At 40.8% G+C, this 20,894-nt stretch overlaps 1 long non-coding RNA gene across 1 annotated transcript in view; it reads left to right on the top strand.

The window, feature by feature from the left end:
* Positions 1-20,894, top strand: part of LOC116157206 (uncharacterized) — an 85,097-nt gene that overhangs the window by 52,430 nt on the left and 11,773 nt on the right. Inside the window, exon 2 of the long non-coding RNA XR_010380207.1 lies at positions 211-431. This is a non-coding gene — a long non-coding RNA (uncharacterized LOC116157206). The remainder of the gene's footprint in view (positions 1-210; positions 432-20,894) is intronic.

Below are 20,894 nucleotides of genomic sequence, written 5' to 3'. Positions count from 1 at the left end.
AGTTAATTAACATTTAATAAATATGATGCTTTAGTTGAAAAGACAGTTATAGGCACATTATAAGCTGTGAAGGATTTAAAAACGGTTTCATTATTGAAATTTCAGTAGGGAAGGTACACAGTTTATCTTATTTGTGCCTCTCTTTACAGTAAAAAGGAAACAAGACAGAAAAGGCAAAAGATGCTTTCTGTTCTTCCTCTCGGCTTGCAGGTGCCCTCACCTCCAGTGGCATCCATCCAGACACCAGCACTGACACTGGCCGTGCTCAGAACTGCCTCAGCCCTGAAGACACAACTGACAAATATAAGGGGGCTACGCCCTGTGACAGCAGGTGCTCTCACTTTGTGGGTCCTTATGTAACTGCGCGGTGTTATTCAGGATCGCCCGTTCTACACTATGTGACGCTGCTGCCGTGTCTCCTAGTTATTTCTGTAAGTACTCGTGTATTTTTTTCAATGTGTGGTACTAGACATCTAAAAATGCTTTTTTCAGATGAAAAATAATGTGTATTTAATATAATAAGTCTGAAAAAAGGGACAAAAGGGTCTATCCTGGTCCCACTACTCAGAGATAATAATTAACACTTTAACATCTATTTTCTGTTCTTTTCATCAGTGTGTATTACGTCTGTCATAAAAACCAGCGAGCACTCTGTGCCTGTTTACTGTGTGGAGACCTCCATTTTCCATTCGGCTTATTACACGTTTTTCTACAGTATTCTATCTCCTCTGGCATGATTTTTAATGACCAGTATAGCATTCTGTCTTGTGGAGGCATCGTCCATTTTACTTCGGACTTAAATAAACTTTTAAATTCCAAGTATATTTAACTGAAATACTGAAAAGAGATCTGTGGTGGTACCGAAAGGTCCCTCCATCCCTTCCCCTTTTTTTCCTGAGAGTAAAAACTGCTGACAATGTGGTGTATATATTTCATGACCTTTATGCCTATGTCATATATATATACACATACATACATACATGTATATGAGAAATCTATGTATATGTGTGTGTATATATGCTTTATTGAAAAATAAGGCCATACTATATGTTTTCTGCAGCTCGGTTTATTCACTGAGGTGTATATCATAGACGTCCTCCCACTCCAGACTCACCCGGTCCTTTCAGATAGAGTAGAGGGGTCTCCTGTTGTGCAGTAGATTTGGTCTCTTGTGTAAGGACACCTTTGGTGGGAGAGTAATGTGGACAAGGCCCTGGACCACGGTGAAACGCCGGCCCCCTCAGAGCCCACAGCTCACCTTGATTTACCGCATCATTGTCTTGATGGTGGACACTTAAGTTTTCTCCACTTTCCACTGTCAGAAAGGGTGTTTGACTGGTATCCTTCTTGTACAAACATTCCTGTGATCTTGTATGAGTATTCCTTTAGTTAAGGTTTCTGGAAATTTAGTCCCTGGATGTGACAATTACATACATCACAGGCTCCTTTCAAGTGACTCTAGAAATTCCTTCTCCTGCGGGGAATGAAAAGATGTAGAATTACTTATGTAACCAATTCTCTATCGCTGGATATGATTTCACTTCAGCTTTTCTTCCCAGCATTGTAAACAGTGCTGTGTAAATGCTCTGATGAGTACATCATTTTGAACTGATTTTTTTCTAAACGAAACGATTCCTAAAAGTGGAGTTCAGTCTCTGTGTACACACGTTTTTCAGAGTTTACATATCCATTGACACGTCGTCCTCCAAAAAGATCACCCACAGTTTGTTCTCTCAAAGATGGACACTACCTAGAATATCTTTTAAAAATATTTGCCAATATGATGAGCAAAAGTGCTTTTTCATTGTTTTAGTTTGCACTTGATGATCAGTGAGGTATTGAGCATTTTTCACTCATTAGCCATCTGACTTTTGAAAAGTGAATGATCCCTTTTGTCCTTTGCACACATTTAAGTGAGGGAGATTCTTGTTGCTTTGTGACAGCTCTTTCTATGTTATGAAAATTAACCCCTTGTCTTCATCAACATGTATCACAGAGCTTTTCCTTGTCATTTCTTGCCTTTCACTTTGTTCAGTAGGTTTATTTTTGTTGTGGCCCAAAATAATCTTAAGACAGTAAATGTCTTCTTTTTGGGTTTTATCCTTGATATTATTCTTAGAAATACTTTCTTATAATGGTATGTATCTCCTCTGTAGGATTTTTTAATCTCTATGATGGAGATGATAATAGTACTTGTTACAGTGAGGAGAAGTTGAATTACTATGAGCAAAGAGTTGTATTTGCTGTTATTAGTACTTTCTAATATTTACATCACTATCTGTAATTTTTCTTGTGGTCATTATGACTGGAATAGAATTTGTTTTTTCCAGGTGATTCTCTGATTGTCCCAAGACAATTATTGAATTCATACTTTGCTCTTTGATTTGAAATCCCACCTGTAAAGAATACTTATGTACACCAGAGTCTCTTTTTGAGCTCATGGTTTATTTCTGTCAATCTTACTTTCTTACTCCAGTGCTATATCTTACATATTGTAAAAATTTATTTAATCGCACTGACAGTGCGATTTTTTTTGATTCTTTTTTCCATCCCTAATTTTCTTGTCTAGTATTATGGCTTTATTATTCCTGAAGAGTTCCAAAATATTTTGTTCAAGTTAAAAAAAAAAAAACAGGTAAGAGCTGTCATGGGATTTTTTAGTAAGTTTTGAATTATCTTTAGGAGAACGTACATCTTTACAAAACTGCATTCCTCCATACAATATGTTGATGTCTCTACATTCACACTTCTTACTTTACCCCTCAGTTACAGTCCTGTGTTTCTCCATGTACAACATGGGCATTGGTTTTGAGTTTATTCCAGATTATTGTTGATGTTTTTGTTAATTTTGTAAGTGAGAATTTTTTGCTATTGTATTTTTTAACTGTTAAAACTGACACCTAGGAAGGCAGATTCGGTTTGTAAATACTCACTTTGTAACTTGTCATTTAAAATTGTAAGTATTAAGTACTTGTTACAGAATCCTTTCTTTTCTGTTTTTAAAAATTTGTTTCCAACATTCTCAAAATGGTCATAGCTAAGTAGTACAGGTGGGGAGACAGATGGAGAGAGGTAGTGTGGCTCACGTACAAACTCTGAGCACTTTCATGGCTGCATTTAGGCTGGAGAAACCCCAGAAGAACCCAGGTTAGACCAGGGGTGGCTTTGCATGCACTTGAAAGCCAGCTTTCCTGACTGTATGGTGAAGCCTGGTGGGCGTGGCAGGTAGATGATCAAGGTCTGATCAAGGTCATTGGCTGCACAGAGCGCTGTGACTGTGAGAACTGGAGACCATTACCATGGGAAATGCTTGGTGCCAGGAACAATGCAGGGGAGCTGGGGAGCCTGTGTGTTAAGGATTTTCCAGCCCTGGGATTGGGAAGATCAGACTCTGCATTCAGATCTGAGTTTGAATTCATCCTCTCTTGTTTACTGGTCCTCTGACTTTTGTCAAGTTATACATCCTCTTTGAACTCCTGTTTTCTTGTCTCTCAAAACAGGAGAATTACAGCCTGCTGGAAGAGTGTTTGATCAAGGTAAATAATTTGTGTCTATAAGATGCCATGTACAGCCACAATCTCAGTGAGAAATGGGCTGTCGCCTCTTCTTCTGCAACTCAGTGCTTGACAAGACATGGGGGAAAGCCAGTCCCTAATTTGTGTGTGATGCAAGTAGGAAAAAAATTAATGTCTTGCCTTTCCCTAGCAGTATTCTTACTCCTTTGCTTCATTTACTTCTTTCCTCCTTTCCTTTCCCCTTTCCCATCCTCCACCAAAAGAGCCTGAGACTCTCTCAGAACACTAGATTCAAGTTACGTTAAAGGTTGGCTCATCCTCATGAAATGACAGTAACATAAAAAAATCTGTACACATCCCAGAATACATTGTATTTGATTTACACACACACATGTGTGCACACAAACACACACACAATCAGGCTACCTCCCACTTGCAGAGGGAGAAGGAACACTTATTCTGAGTTTTCATTCACTGAGCGTGAGAACAAAGTCTCTTATGCAGACTTTCACCAGCCTTCGTGCATGGTGTTTTTAATTGAATTTCTGCTTTGTGGCCATATATATAGTCTCCTAATAGAAGAGAGAAAGTGAAGACATAGACATTCTGCTGAGATATTGGTGTCATCATATTTGAGTTGGAAAGGGCTTAAGACAGTATAGAGTCATAACTTTTTATGGGTGAGAATCCATGATGGTATAACTTGGACAAGAACCTGGGTCTTCTGCCATCTTGTCCACTTGGGTGAAGAGGCAACTGGGTAGGGGATGGCAGGGATCCTTCTTGCTTGAGTTCCAGGGTCCTGCTAGTTTTCATTGCTCAGCTGCCTTTAGTTTATGTCCATGTGGCCTCTCATGGGAAGGTCACTCTGTCCTGATAGATTGAGTTTCTTATCAGCAAAAAGCTCTGGACCCACTCACATTTCCCAGAGTTTTTCTGCTGACCTGCTGACACTTTATTTAAATGAGACCTAAGAAAACTGCTGGATATAAAACCCTTATTTTTATCATTTGCCCTCAAATTCCATAGGAATGGGGTGCTGTCTCAGGCTGTCTAAGGCTATATCTGAACAAAGATAGGGTGATAGGTTGTGCTGCTGGACCATCACAAGTGGAATGGGATTTCCACCTTAGTTTTTAGAATCAGGCAGACGAGTTCAAATCTTGCCTTTACCAGTTACTAGCTTTGTGACCTTGAGGAAGAAAGTTTACTTTTTTGTGTCCAAATTTCTTTATCTGTAAATAAGTTCAGTATTTATTTTAGGGTTTTTGTTTTAGAATTGAATGAGCTAATTACCTCATTTATACCTAAAATACTGATCACGTGGTTCTATTCTGGTGCCTTGGTAGTTGATTACTAAGGGAGTTGGCAATGAGAATGGGGGTGGGGGACCACTGGATCATAGAGCTTATATTCCAGGATATGCTTGTAAAAGACTGGATGTGCAGTGGGTTTTTAGTAAATGTCTATTCCTTTCCTAATCCCCATTGATTGTATATATATTTATACTAATATATGAATTTCTTTGTTGCAATTTAAATCTCTTTGTAGTATTTAAAATATGTAGCTATAACAAAAATACGTGAAATAAAATGATTTGATTTTTATTTTTCCTTTCAATAAGCAAAACAAAAGAAAATAGGAAAGAAAGAAAGTTTTGTAGGACTAGACATAATTTTATTTCTATGGAATGAAGCCTCTATATTAAGTTTTTTTGTTTTGTTGTTAAACGGCATGTAAAATTAATAGGTTGCGACTTCAGTGTTGATAGCTAGGTGAGTTTCTTGTTATTGTTGTCTTTGATGAATTATTTTCACTAGATCATAAATGATGTGCATGCTACATATTGGAAATGAGGAAACAGTGGAGACATACTACCTCCAATGGATTTTGTTACCGAGTCGAAACTCGTTCTGCTTGCTGCATGACAGGCCAATAAATTGGGAGATGAAGTGTTGGGGTAAGGAATAGAGACTTTATTTGAAAAGCTTCCAGACCCAGAAGATGTCAGACTGATATCCGGGAGAACCCTCTTCCCCAAGTCAGAATTCAGGCTCCTTTTATACTGAAAAGGGGAGGGGGTGTGGTTGGTTGTTGCAAACTTCTTGCTGTACGGTTTGTCCTTGGTTTCCTTTGTTCTTGCAGCTGTCCATGTGGGTCAAATCATGGTGCCCCTGTAAAACCTCCAAGAAAACAAAGGTTATTCTCTATTTTGCAACTTGAAACTCTCTACATAAGTGCAGAGGAGCTAACATCCTTAAAGATCAGAGCCCAGAGAAGAGGCTCTCATGTATATTTCAGGCTAAAGGCAACTTTCTTTCACAAAAGGTGCAGAGCTAGCAAGTCTGAGCCTAGAAAACAGGGCACAGGGTTAAATCCAAAGGAACAGATCTAACATGGAGTCAGATTTCTTCTTTCTTATTACAATTTCTTTTTCCATCTCATAAATAATTTTAGTAAGAAACATAAGCAATTTTGTATTTTTGCTTCTTAATAACCGATAAGTGGGCTGACTATATTTTTGTGAGCAGGGATGCTGTGCGGGCCTTGGGGTCTCAGCAAACTCTTGTTGAGGGTGGTTGACCCCACAACATGTCTAATGCCCCCAGGAGTGTTGGTGAGGGTCCCCCCAGCCTGGGGCTCTACTCAGGAAACAGCATATGGGCATTTACATCTGGAGACCTCTTTTTCGGCTGCAGGAAATTTTTCAGATACTGTGATTGAAAAATCACTCCAGCTGGGGATAATTAGGGAAAAAAGGAAGAGGAAAAGAGCTTGGAGTAGTGTAGAAGAGAAATGCAGAAGATCAGGGAGCCTGGGGGCTTGGCAGCAGGGCCTAGGGAGAGAGGGGAGCAGAGGTGGGGAGGGGCCTGGCTCAGGAAACAGCTCCTGAACCTGTCCCCGCACCCAAGCCACACAGCTTTTAATTGGCCTGGGCCACTCTTCTGGCTGGATGTCACCCTGGGCAGAACCTTGAAAACTGAAGTTGAGGGGTGGGCAGCACTCACCTAGGGGCCACTGAGGACTTTGTTCAAGTCCACAGTACCTTTTCTGATCATGTGTCTTCACTTGCCCTTTATCTCAGGTTCTGAGGAGCAGGAGCAAGGAACTCAGGGAGAGATCCAGGAAGACATCCGTCTGTGTTAAGAGAGGACAGACACAGAGACACGGGGAGCGAGGACTATCGCAGCAAAAATGATTTCACAACTATTGCATCAGAGCTGCAGGTGTGAGAGAGCCTAAGCCTGTCTCAGAATGCAGGGGACAAGCGGAAAGGAATGGTAAAATTTCCACTGAAAATTGAAATTTTGTAAAATAGCCTGCTACTGTTGGTTGTATCACTTGAATGAACGCATGTGTATTTCTGTGGGCATTTATAAGTTCACTCAACCCCACCACCCCCTCTTGCCCCCATCAGGGGTGGGTTTTCTCAAGCACAGTGCCCCTCCTGCTTGGGTGGGCCATGCTGCGGGTCCTCGCCTGGGGCCGGGCTGCTGCAGGGCACTGAGTCCCCGAGGCACGGCCTGTGACACATGACAGGAACACCTCTGCTCTTTACTGGGGGCCTCCTTTTCCCCCTGCAGTGTAAGAATGCCGGTGACTCAGTTAGAAGCATGCATCCAAGCCGTCCTTCCATGTCGTCACCATCTGGAAGTGGTGCCTGAATCTTCTGAATTTCTCCAGGCTTGCCAACGAAATGAAACACAGACCTGCTGTGTTGCCAAAATGTCCCCTGAGAGTCGGGGTCCTTTATTTTTATACCATTCAGACAAAGGAGAAATTCTTGAAAATCACAGTGAATAAGCATTTTTCGAATTGACGCAAGTGCACTACACCTAAAGCATTCTTCTATACTTTTCCTTATATAAGTATCTTAACTACAACCAGACCCTCCCGTTCTCGGGCCTGTTCCTTTTGAGGAACTGGTAAACATTCCTGTTTGCAGGCAGTGTTCCCCCAGGGAACGGGCAAAGTCACTTGGAAGGACTTTCTGTTTGCAGACAAGTCCGACCACTTCTGTGAAATGTCCCGCGTGCAGGCACACCCACAGTTTTTATGCTTAGCTTCCTTCACTCCAGAATGTGGCTTACAATCACCTTCGACAAAGTGAGTGTGTGTCCTCTTACAAGTGGAGGAATTACTGCCATTTTCCTGTTACTTACTCACCACTAGTCCATCTGATGTTTGTGTGCTAGGATTCAGTATGGCATGCTAAAAATTCTGAAGTCAGATCTTGAAACACTGATGAAGAGGATTATTTATTTTATTTCTTTATATGATAGTATTTTACTTCAAAATTCAGAGTTTTCGGTTCTTGGAGGAATTTTTTCAGGGGTTGGAGAAACAACTTTGCTCTTACCATCTTTGTGACCTGTTGCTATATGCCTCTCACCTGTCTTCTGTCACATGTGAGGTGGTTCCATTTGTGACCCTGTCCGGGTTGTTCATGTTATAAAACATAAAGTCTGTAAAAGTACAGTCCCTTTTATTCCGAAGACATTCCACAAATACTACTTAAATCTGGGTGTGGTTTTAAGAAGACAGAATCATTAGAACATGTACTTGCAGGTTGCTAGTGCAAAATCCCCAAATCAATAGTCTAGCTCAACATCTAAAATCTTTCTAATCTACCTTGGATTTGTATGGATAAGTGAAGCAGTTTGCTAAGAACTCAATACCAGGTTTAGAATACAGGCTGGTGTAGCTCAGCAGGTCCTCCCAACCTGATGCTCTGCCAGAGGGCAGGGCCGAGGGGAGATGGCGTGTCCTCCCCTCCCTGAGCTGACAGTTTCATGGCAAAGAGCTTCACCAGGTGAAGAAATTGGAATTACTTCTTAGAAGAGTGGGTTTGAAAAGAGTCCAAAAAGCGCGGGAGTGACACAATCCCATTTGTCTCAAGTATGGGAGAGCGGCAGTAGGGCCACTTGGGAGACCCGTGAGTCCAGGTGGGCAGTGTTGGTGGCTTCCCCTTGAGCTGTGGGACGGTCAGTGGGTAAAAGCGAACAGATTGAAGGCATGTTTAGATGGTTAAAATGAAAGGATGAGTGCTGTCTGTGAAGGTAGGATGGAGTAAGGCCCAGGTTTCTGGGTGGATTAATGAGGTAAATGATGGTCCCGCTGTGCTCCGAGGAGGGAGATCTTCAGAGGGAGCTCTGGGGGAAAACTGATGAGTTCAGCTATGGGTAAAGTGAAAGGCTGTTAGATGTGTGGTCTGGGAGCTCTGGTGAGAGCCAGTAGTGAGCAGGGGAAGGGGAGAGAGACCTTCAAATCATTTTGTCTTGTGAACATACAAATAAGTATGAGTAATGACACACTTAACACCTCTATATTCTGGATTAAAACCCAGTAATATTTTGCTATATTGACTGCAGAGGTTCTTAATTATTTTTTAATAGAAATAAAATAAATAGAAACAAAATAGTGGAGTTAATGAACATCTTAGAGTTGATGTGTGTCCTTCTATGTATTTTGATACCTCATCTGTTTATAACCATAATCTACAAAAAGTTAGCTTGCTTAGCATAAGAGTTAAACAGAGGGACGTGACACACATTGTTGGGGCTTGAAGCTGATCTTCTTGGGCAAATTATGTAGCCTCTCTGTGCCTTAGTTTCATCTTCTGTGACTGCCCCCGGGCCCCTCATCACAGCTGATTTCCTAGACTAGATGTTGGGAGGGAGGCTGCTGAAGGGAGTAAGAAGTGGTAACTGCTTGGGATACTGAAGAGAGAGACAAAAACAGATTAAATCGAGAAACTGAGTACAAACACACTGAAAAAAGAAAAAATCCCACAGGGTTTTGAGCCACTTAGCGTAAGGGAAACAAAATCATGTGGACCCAAATCTCTTGAGCATGTGAGTATTGTGGGTGGGAGGGTGTCATCAGAAAAGTGTTGAGAAATGGACTTTTGGTTTCCCTTGACGTTTCCAGTAAGGATGGGGAGCAGAAGCGAAAACCCCCGGTCACAGTAGAAGGTGCTGTTTTTTGCGAAACTGACCATAGCTTGGAGACCAGTCATCAGCGGTGCTGGCAAATGAAGAGACTTCTGGATTGGGTGGGGCACTTGCTGCGACTTCCAGGTGACCTGCTGGCTGGGGGCTGTGAGGCTGGCAGTAGGTTTGCAGGGTGACCCGGGCATAATCCCTGGCTCTGAGGCTGCTGGTCTGACTAGCAGACCTGGGCACATGCAGTCCTAATGGGGCAGCTCGGGATGTGACCTGGGACACCTGCCGTGCTGAGGGCGAGAAGAGGGCTCCCCTGAGGGGGTGTCCCTGCGGAGAGTGGAAACGTCCTCCTGCATGGGAGGAAGAGCCTCTGAGCAGGGGGAAGGATGCACAGGCAATACCAGCCTGAGCACAGAGGTTTTGGGAAGCCGGAAGTCATACAGTGGCCAGAGCAGCCTTGTTCCTGAGAGATGGAGGGAAAATATGTTGAAAAAGCAGGCTAAGGTCAGACACTGTGGTGGGTCATGAGTGACAGGAAAGGACTGGTCAGGCAGGCACGAGAGAACCCTGTGGGCGTCCCAGCTGGGGCGTCACGCCGGAGGGAGGAACAGAGTTATAGACTTTGCCACTTATTAGCTGTGTGACTTTGAGCAATATCACCCCACCTCTCTCTATATATATCTTCATCTTTAAAGTGACACAGCGACAAGCTCGTGTCATCAGAAGGCTTAGTTTAGCTCTGATCCTTTTGTCCAGTCCTGTCAGTGCTGCCCTGCAAGTTTCTGCAGCGGCTGCTCTTACCCTGAAATGGGAGGACGTAGAGGGACATTGTAATTCCCGAAGGCAGGAAGGGGTTGCTTTAAAAGCAGACATGTAACCACCTGCAGCTGCAGACCTGCAGGCAGTTTTGTTGACGGTCCTGGAGAGTACTTTGGAGGCCTTAGCATCGTCTTAAGACTTGTTTTCCCTTGGGGATCGGATTTGACTTTGCAGATTAATGTTGAAGATTTGGGCTTCTGGCAAAGCTGTTTTCAGAGATGGGTATATATATAACATATAGTATAAAATAAAATGCTTTTATTTAATGTGTGGGACTTTGCAGCTGTTTGGAGCAGTTCTGTTGGCCTGGTCTCCACAGAGGACACTAGGGATCAGCAGAGCGTGCGGGAGGGCAGGCAGCCCGCCATACTGCTGCGTGGTGTTCTCCCCAGCATGGCACTCTGCTGAGTTGACTGTTCTCTGAGTTTGGTTGCCAAGTGTGCAGACAGCAAATTAATGAGTTCTGGTGGGATTGTATAATGACAGGCAGAAGAGGAAACCGTAGTTTTTTGGGACTAGAACACGCTTTTGGTTCCTGATTCAGTGTGTTCCATTACAGAATTGATGAGTTGTGTCTATTCTGGGACTTCATTGAAATAATCTTTCAGCCTAAAATTTAAGTGTTATGTTTTATTTGGCGGGAGGGCTCGAGCCTGGATGACAGCCTCTCAGATCACTCTGACGGACTGCTCCCAAGAGGTAGGGGAGGAGCTAGGATAAATAGGACTTTTACAACAAAGACCAGGTACTTGGAACAATAAAACATTGCTTGTTATCAAAAGAAAACCAGATATCTCAAGTTCAAGTATTTAGTTCTTTTCTATGTATGGGATGAAGCAAACATATGAGTCATTGAATTCATTCCTTTGGCAAGCACCTAGCTATCTAGGGACAGTATCCTGTCCTTTCTTATTCTGAGTCCGCTCAGAGGGCACCACTGTGAGTGGCTGAGAGGCTGGGCTGCAGGCATGTCCTCGCTGGGGGTTGGCAGCAGCCACTGATGACTTGGTTTCAGCATTCTTTGTTTACTGACATGGTTGTAGTATTTTCATTCACATTGTAGTATTTTCAATCACAGTGCTCCCTCTTGGTCCTAAATTCGACCAATATTTTCAGAGACACTTCATGACCAATTTTGTACCATGGTGCTAGGATGGCTCATTCCTAGTTCAGGTGAAGAATTTTCTGAACTGCCATTCAAGGTGTTAGGTTTTTTTTATCAGGCCCTGTTGATACTAAAAGTTCTCTGGATCACCTGTCTTACTAGTCTATTATGATCCAGGAAATGTTTGCCCTTCTTTGCTCACTCCCATACCTAGAATCACACTATTAAATTTATTTTATGCAGGATTATAAATTTTATCTATTTCTTCAAGATGTTTAGCCATCATCAATCTTGTAGGCCTAGTTACACGTTAGGAAATGTAACAGACAACAATTTTATAAAATAGACAGCATATAAGTAATATAGCTAGCAACGTTAATAAAGTCATGAGTAAGAATTTAATAGTCGAGAAGTTATATTTCTGGGTTAAAATTTTGCTTGTATTTCTGATTGAGTTTGAGTGATCTTATGAGAAAGTTCATATTTATGGTCAGGATCAGAGCAGGTGTTAATTGGCCAGGTGAGGTCTCCCACCTTGTAAGATCAACAGTGGCCTAAACAGAACTATAATTTCTTTTTAGAATAACGTTTCTGAGGGCTATCTAGTTAGAGCCTTGGAGTAGGGAAACCCACAAAGGTAACACAGAAGTACTAGACATAGGTAATTTACCATAAACTTAACAATTGGAGTAGTTCATAATCAAATGTAGGAGAAATTGTCAAAGTAATTGGTATACAAGCCTGGTCTGGTGTCTTGGGTCAGCTGTCGAGCTCAGATGTCGTCTTCTTCTCATCCTGATCTGGTAGCTTTTTCTCTATTTGGGCATTGTTTTAAGGTGAGTAGTGCTCTATAGACCAGTGCACTGCAGGGGCTCTTTCTGATTGGAAATGAATCCGAAAGTACGTTTCCTTCAGCTTTGGTGTGTATGGTCTAGTTAAGAGTACCTGATAAAAGTTCCTTCCATTCACGTTGGAGACAGTTCTCTAAGTCATGCCTGTTCCAGTATGTATAATCCCCTGGCTGCAGGTCAAGAGGCATTGGAAATTTACCCAAGGATAGATTACTGAGCTTCAGAAACAAACCTAGTGTATCCTTGTCATAATTCAGTTAAACTGTACAGCAATGTGACATAACAGCAAGGGATGATCTGGGAAGTGTCTTTGTCAATATAGGCCTCAATTAACAAAACTAGAATTTAATATCCACTAAAATAAAATCTTTGTTTCTCTCTAAAGTTACCCTCATTTTTCTCAAATATAGCCAAATCAAGATTAATTTCTTTACAAGTTAAGTCTGATTATTTGATCATATAGGCTTTTTTAAATTGGCTGTGTTGGAAGTTTTAATACGGAGTCTCAGAGTAGAATGTTAATAAGATTTGCTAAGGCCAGGAAAGCCATGTCAAGGGCTTGTCATGGATTTCTGCCTTACAGATTTAGGTAAATTCTTTTCTCTTTAAAATCCTTAAAATACCTTGAGATTCCTATATCTGTTAGGTGATGATCTTCCTCATTTGTCTGATAGAGCCACTGGGGACCTAAGAGTTTTTAGTCTCTTGAGGGATCAGATAGAGAGAAAAGATAACTGTTTTAAGTCTGCTTACATAGGTATAATTTATCAAATTTCTGTGATTCATAACTAGCTTAAGAGGAAGAGTTTCTTTATGTCTGGGAAACAGGTTAAAAGCCAGTAGTATTTCAAACAAAATCAAAAATTATAACCATATTCATCAGTTTTCTCAGTCCCACATAATTAATTCTTTTAATCAGAGTTTTCATTTGACATTTAAAATTTCTTACCGTATTTAGTTCAGTGCTATAATTTGAAATTTATTAGAAATCAGTAAATCTCCTTGAAGAGCAAGCATTTTCAAAATCATCAGAAGAAGACAATTAACTGGCTATATATGACAAAAGATTTAAAAGCATGGTTAAACACCGTTACACTATAATTAATAAAGAAACCTGGTCATTATACCCAGAATTATCACTGGTAACATTTCAGATATACCAGAATTTCACGGAGTCCATATAATTTCTAGACTATCTATATTAATAATATTTTCTCATACAATATAACCTTAGAAGATTTATTATTCATTTGACAATATCATGTTATTTAACATGCCAAATGAAACTTACTAGTTTAAAATCTCTCTTTGGGATGTTTCAGGGGCCCTCTGTAGCATCCCAAACTTAACTGGAGATTAAAAGAACTTTAATTAGAAATTGATATTTGGGGAGGTTGTTAAAAGATTTCAGAACACTTGGTCAGATAAACGTATAGATCACTGTAACGTAGTACTTATTCATTAACAAGAAAATACGTCAAAGGTAAAGGCAGAACAGATCACTTAAGTGGTATAAGAAGTTTTACAATCTGTTACTGAAGGTGGATTAACATTTTAAGAAAATTTTTTCCTCTTAACAGCGAGAAAACCAAATCTAGTCTTGTACCAGCTTACTTCTAAGATTCAGTTACTTTGCTCAAGTTGATTCTAAACTTAGCCAATTCCGACCACGTAAGAAACGCTTTCCTCAGTGTTCCTCTTCCACAAGCCTTCCACAGCTTTCTATTCTCATATTAGTGTGTCCCTTATTTTCTCTTCCATTCAGAAATAACCAGCTTCAGGACAAAGTCACTATTTTTCATTAACAAAATATAATTCCATTCTTATATCTTCCTTTGTTATGGAAACGACAGGCCAGTCAAGAAACAAGCACCACTCAGAGGGTTGGAGTACTCAGATGTATTACGCAGGGGGGCTCTGAGGGGCTCCTGCTCCGAAGCTCTGAGCACCTTCAAGATGTGCACATGAGGTGTTATAGGGTAAAGTACAAGCTTGGGGTATTTGGCCAATAGGCATGGAACAGCTTTAGCAGCATTATCATCACAAAAGTGGAGGCGGGGAGGCAGCAAACCAAAGTTCCAAAGCCAGATATGTATCTTTGAAAATCCAGCTGACTAGAAAAACACATAAACAGCAAACCAACACTAATTAACCTAGATTTACAAGTTAGTCTAGCAGGACTCAGATCAGTATTCCAATACTTAGATTTGTGAGTTACCTTGTTAGACCAGCCCAGCCTCTCCACATTCCTAGACTTGTGAGTTATCTTTTTAGACCAACCCAGCTTTTCCTTCACACCTTTACACATTTATCTTACTTTCCTAGGATACTGAGATCATTCCCTTAAAAATAGAGTCTATTTCAGGGTGGCACCAACCATTTATTAATATTTCTAAACACCTTTAATTTCACTATAAGAGGAAGTTAAATGTTAAGTAATTCATATTTCAATCTTATTTTATCTCAAAATGGCATAGCTATTAAATAAAATCCTCTCATTTAACTTAATTTAGCACAACTCTAGAATTTAAAGATACCAAACATTTAGAGATTATCTTAAGCATACATTTTAAAAATATATTTTAAAAATTTACCCAAAGCTCTCATCTCATTTGCATTTAATTTACTTAAAATTTTACCACACCACATTACTGTTATTTTTTTCTTGACAAATCTGCAACAGATATAACAGGATCTTATTTGACTTTCAATAAACCTAGGTACAGTAAAGGTATTATACTTAATATTGATGACTTTAAAGATGTCTATATTAATTAGAAAATACTTAAACTAAACAATATCAAATATTAACTTAATATTGAATATTTTCCAGTTCACGTGACGCTGAAAGTCAATTTGTTCAGTTTTTATTTTAAAAATACTTAATTTGTAAGCTCTTATTTTTTACATCAATTAAGCAGAGCTCTTTGACTTTGATTTTTTTTTTTTTTAAGCTGTAGAAATATCTCACATCTATAATGTGTACGCAGGCTTTTAAACAGAGAAAAGCTAGAGATCTCATAGCTTCACTTTAAAACTTACTTATAAGATAGGTATAATAATAGTTGGAGTAAGCTGAATTTGCTTGCTCAAATCACTAAGGCTTACTGTTTATGAAACAGATATTTAAGATTTCTTGACAAAGTCTGAAGGACCCGTCAGAGTTCTGAGTTCTAAAATGCCAAAAATTTCTTGGCCCTAAGTTTTATTTCATTGAGCTAATTAGGCTCAGTCCTAGGTCACTGTTTGCTGTGTTTACATTTCTGATCTGCAAGACAAAGACACACGCTTCCAGTTCCCCAGAGAACTGCTCTGTCACCCAGACCCAATTTTATCTCCTTAATTGGCATTTTTTATCAATGAGAAGAGCTGTAAACAAAGAATTCCATGTTTTAAAACTTTAAGGTTTACTTTATCATGTCTTCCAAAGCTTGAATAAGGCATTTAGTAAGGTCTCTTTTCCTTGAGTTATAAGTTAAGCCCAGGGTAAACCTCTTATTATATTTTTTTATTAGCCACTGAATATTAGTTTTTAGTTTTACGTTATATTGGACGGCTCATGTAACTCTAATGGTTTCCTTTACTTTGTTCAATTAATATTTTCTGAGGGACAGATATGTGCCCAGCCTTATAATACCAAGAAGGGGAAGCGTTTTTCCATTGAAACATATCTATCCCACAACATAATTAAACAAAAGATTTATATAAAGACCATTTAAATATACCAATTTTACAAACTTTTATCTCAATTTTATTAACTCTTATACCTTTAATTTTAATATTTATTAGGTTTAATCAATAATTCTTATTTCTAGAAGGAGTGCCAGAAGCCTTTTTTTTTTTTTTTTTTTTGTGCAATGTATCTAATTTTATAGAAAAGTCTCTAGGATGCCCAAGTTTCAGCCAAAGAGCTTAGGCCCTTCTCAATTTTTAATTTGATTAATTGGTCTGTTGTCCCAATCATTGATCAAGTATTTCAGTCTATATATACACATATTTTAAACTGTGGTAAATAAAATGGACTTGTTTGAACTTTAATGTTGGGGAGCAGTAGGTGATCTATTTGGCCTTTTTTTTTTTAACTTTACGTAGTGTAGTATCAAAACCTTGTATCTAAATCCATAAATGTCCATTTTATTTATCTCATTCAAAATAAACATATAAAAATATTTATCCATTTGGGATAAGCCCTTATCTTTTTTTTTTCGACATTTTTACAATCCTTTTTCCAGTTATTCAACCTAATTAACAATAATTATTCTAAGTTTTTATTAGAACCATTTATCGGAAAGGAAAAACACAAATGTAGCTTTTCAAACCATTTTTTTTTTAACTAAGTTCTTAGGTTAACCATTAGATATATTTTTCTACCTTTAAACTTGATTTTAATAGGTACCAATAAAACAGCTGTTTATAATGAGATCTCTTTCAACTTTCACAAATTTAAAAGTTTTTCCAAATTAAAGGATCCATCATATGGCCATCAATTTATATATATATATATAGTGATTTTAAACCAATAAGATGAAGAGGCTCCTCCACATGAGAGTGGGGGTGTTGCTTAAATAAAATTCAAAGGTTTACAATCCAAAAGCTAAAGGCCTTTATGGTCCAGGCTGATGCAACAAAGTTTAAGATGGCAAAATATCTGAAAATTGGTACAATCAAAGAACTGCTTAGAATCCAATTTATTTCCGTGGCCACCATATGTACACAATACTTGTACCTTTTGTATGGCAGAGTCCAAGGTTTCCTTTAAAAAGAAAGTAAACGTATATATACATACATACACACACTTAAAACACCCAGAGAAAGATAAAACGTTTATATTTCAAGGACACAGTAAGAGAAATCCAAGTTCCCCCTAACCAAGATTTTGTTTTTATAAGTTCAGAATTCCAAAAAATGTTTTTATTAGGCCTGGTTAGTTACTTTCAGAGTGAGTTTTTTTTTTCCTAATTCCCAATTAATGCTGTAAGTTTTGAACATACATAAACCTGGCTGGGGTAATAGTTGGAGGCTGGCGATCTGTCATTTCTTTTTCTTTTCTTTTCTGTTTTTTATTTTTTTTTGAAAGTTCTATTCCCCATTGTAAGGTCGGGTTCTCAGAATAAATTTGCTAGTAAGATTTCCCGCAGGGACAACTCTATGGCATGAAGTCTTTGCCTCTACCACTCCTGCAAGATTCTCTGTCACCCGAGAAAGCTGTTACCAGCCAGGAGAAGGGTCCCATTTTTGGAGTTGAAAGGTTCCTCATAAGAGTTTTACTTTTATCCTAAAAAATTCAATGGATGTAACCAAATTTAGGAAAACATTAGACCAGCCTCTTACCTAACCACTCAGTCCTGAACCCAGTGTCTTTCAACTTGGACCCACTCGGGACATCTCCATTGGGTGAGTATTTTCCTGATATGTTTCCACCAGCCTCACTTCAGACGTCTCCTCAAGGTGGGTATTTGTCGTTATCTTTCAACCAGGCCCCACCCAGTATGTCTCCACTGGGTGTATAATTCACCCCAGTTTCTTTCAACTGGAGTGCCACATACCTGGATACACCGCCAAATAAAACTCAGGATTATCAACCAATATGTGAGATCCGAGAACCAGGAGAGACTCACCCAAATTCATCTGGACTCCCTGAGGAGGAGGATGGGCACAAAGTGCCACTGCTGGTACCAAGGCTCCAGTTACTCAGAGATTTCAGGTGGAGAGAAGTCTGCTCTGGGTCCCTTCATGGTGTCCAAAACTGTTGACTGAAATACATGTGCAGCCTAAAAGTTAAGAGTTATGTTTTATTTGCCAGGAGGACTCGAGCCGGGATGACAGCCTCTCAGATCTCTCTGAGGGACTGCTCGCAAGAGGTTGAGGAGGAGCTAGGATATATAGGAGCTTTACAACAAAGACCAGGTAGTTGGAACAATAAAGATTGCTTGTTATCTAAAGAAAGCCAGGTATCTCAAGTTCAAGAATATAGTGCTTTTCTATGTATGGGAGGAAGCAAACATTTTGGACTCACTGAATTCATTCTTTAGACAAGCACCTAGCTACCTAGGGCCAGTATTCTGTCCTTTCTTATTCTGAGTCTGCACAGAGGGCACCATTGTGAGTTGCTTCAGCGGCTGGGCTGCAGGCCTGTCCTCGCTGAGGGGGGGCGGCAGCCGCTAATGACTTGGTTTCAGCATTCCTTGTTTACTGACATGGTTGCAGTATTTTCATTCACATTGTAGTATTTTCATTCACGGACTGATTATGGATAATCTGCAACCTTGGAAAGCAACCGAGATGGAATTACTGCAGGTACCTTCTACTTTAATAAGCCGTGTGCAAACATAAACATGGAGGAAGCATACATTTGGATTTGGTGGTGTAGGGAAGGTGTTCTGCACATTACAGGAGAACGCAATGCAGAATTCCTTAAGTCCACCTGTCTTTTCTGTAGTGGTTTCTGAGAACCGTTTATGGAAATTAACCAACATTGACAAACGGTGGCAAACATTGCATTTAAGAGCTGGCCGGCTGCAAACGTGTATTGGACAGGTGGATTTCATAGGCAAGTGGTCAGGTGGATGGGAGAGAGATGGAGCCAAGGCCTGGGCCCAGATTCCGGTTTAAATCGCCATTTCCTCACCATACGGCCTTGGACTAGAATGTAACCTCTCTTAACCTGTTGGTGAATCTGTGAAATGGACATGATAATATTCGTTTCTTCCTGGGATTGTTGTAAGTTCTACAGAGTATTATAGCACACATGAAGCACTTAACACACTGGCACTTCGCACTGTTCACTGTGTGCGGCCGCCACGCTTGGCGTGTGTCAGAGCCGTAAAGGCAGCATTTGTCTGTTGAGGATGCACTGGTAGTCCCTTGAATAAGTTGTGAATTTGGTGATTTCCTTTAATCCTTGTAACTCTGTGTGCCATGGGCAGTTATTTTCATGGACAGATGAGGAACCTCAGGGTAAATAAGACTGTGTAATTTGCCCAAAGTCAGACCATAATTTTGGGTGCAGGGGCCTCGGTTCAGCATGGGTCCCTGGGCCTTCTGCCCTCTCCGTTCAGCACCAGAGCCAGATGTGGGGTCGGCTGTTTCCCAGCCCAGAATATCGGGGAGGCCGCAAGACACACCTGGCCCTGCGCTGCTTGAGCAAAAACTCTGGAGGAGAGGCAGTTACAAAAGGGATAAACATAAAAACAGACGACAGCAAACTGTGATCAGCTCTGAGAAGGAAAGGAACACACCTCGCCGTGCAGAGCTGGGAGCTTTCCCGTCGAGGCTGCTCTGGGGGCGTTCATCTCAGCTAAACAAGCTCTGCTGCTGCACCAAGGCAGGAAGGCAGGGAGCGTGTGACCAGGTAGACAGGGCCTTGTTAATCATACTCATTCCCCATTAAGCGGCAGCTGTCACGGGCATTTACCTAGTAAACAGTTGTCGGCCATAATCATCACGCACTTTGCTTGGTAGTTTTATTGCCCCACCTTTGAGATGAGGTCATTGAAGCTGGGGAGTTTGCTGCATGCCCGTGATCACCATGGAAATACCCCCACTGGTCTTTGAACCTAGACTGGTGTGGCTATCATGTCCCAGCCCTGTGAATGGCATCGTGTAGCTTCTCCCAAGTGGCCCAAATGACTGACATTGATATTCTTAATTCGTAGGAAATGGTAAGTGACAATAAGTGAAAAAGGTAGTAAGAAATTGTTTGGAAAACTAGAAAAAAACCCAATTCTTCCCCAGCTGGGGGAGCGTACCCTGTGTCACTCACCCCACTCACTGCCTGGCACCTCCTCCCTGCCGACTCCGTGTTCAGAAGCCACTCTGAGCCTTTGAAGAACATTTTGACTTGTGACACTGTTGACTAAGACCTGCAACCTCTCTGTCCCTGGTTAACTCTCCCTTCAAAGCCATTTAAATTTTATGCAGGCTCCTCCGCTCAGATGTAAGACTAGCCTCTTTAAACTTCTTGATGCAGCTCCTTAGTGAAGATATTGCGAAGGAAACCTGGTCAAAACCTGGGAGGTATGCACATAGTGACTGCAACCTCAGCACTTTGTGAAGTTCAGAATCAGAGGGATGGGAGACTCAGGAAAGGCTTTTTTAAGGTACCAAGGGGAAAATGAAAGGACGCAGGCTGTGTGAGACTGAAACATCTCAGTCCCAGCCAGCAAGGCACCTGCATTCAGGATGGTGAGTGGAGAGTGCAGAGTTCTCACAAAGAAGTGGTGGGATGGGAGGGAGGACAGTTAGGTACCTTAATGGGGAGGGAAATAGTGGGCTGAACATTTCCTGGTTGAACAAGAGGATTGTGACCTGACGTGCTTGTATTTTGGAGAGAAGGGTTTTGTGGGGACAGGCCTAGGGAGAACGCTGTCTGGCTGGGGAGTCAGCACAACAGAGAAACACAGAGAACCGGGCAGACACCAAGGCCCCTGCTGGGGGAGAGGCTGCCCGCCAGTTCGAGCCCTGGGGGCGGCTTCTGTCCCTTAGCTGGGGCCTCAGAGCTCCCTTCACAACCCAGTCCTCTTGATACAAGATAAAAAACGTGGGGCATGAGAAGGGCTGTGTCCCAGGCTTTGGTTGAGCCTCTGGAATGTGCCCCACCAGACGTGGGTCCTTGGCTTCATGCAGGAAAGATTTCAAGAGGAAGCCACTGTTGAGTAAA

Source organism: Camelus dromedarius, unplaced genomic scaffold (genome assembly GCF_036321535.1).
Source record: "Camelus dromedarius isolate mCamDro1 unplaced genomic scaffold, mCamDro1.pat HAP1_SCAFFOLD_198, whole genome shotgun sequence".
Taxonomy (NCBI): domain Eukaryota; kingdom Metazoa; phylum Chordata; class Mammalia; order Artiodactyla; family Camelidae; genus Camelus; species Camelus dromedarius.
Note: the sequence above shows the minus strand (reverse complement) of the source record. Positions and strands in the feature narration are given on the sequence as shown.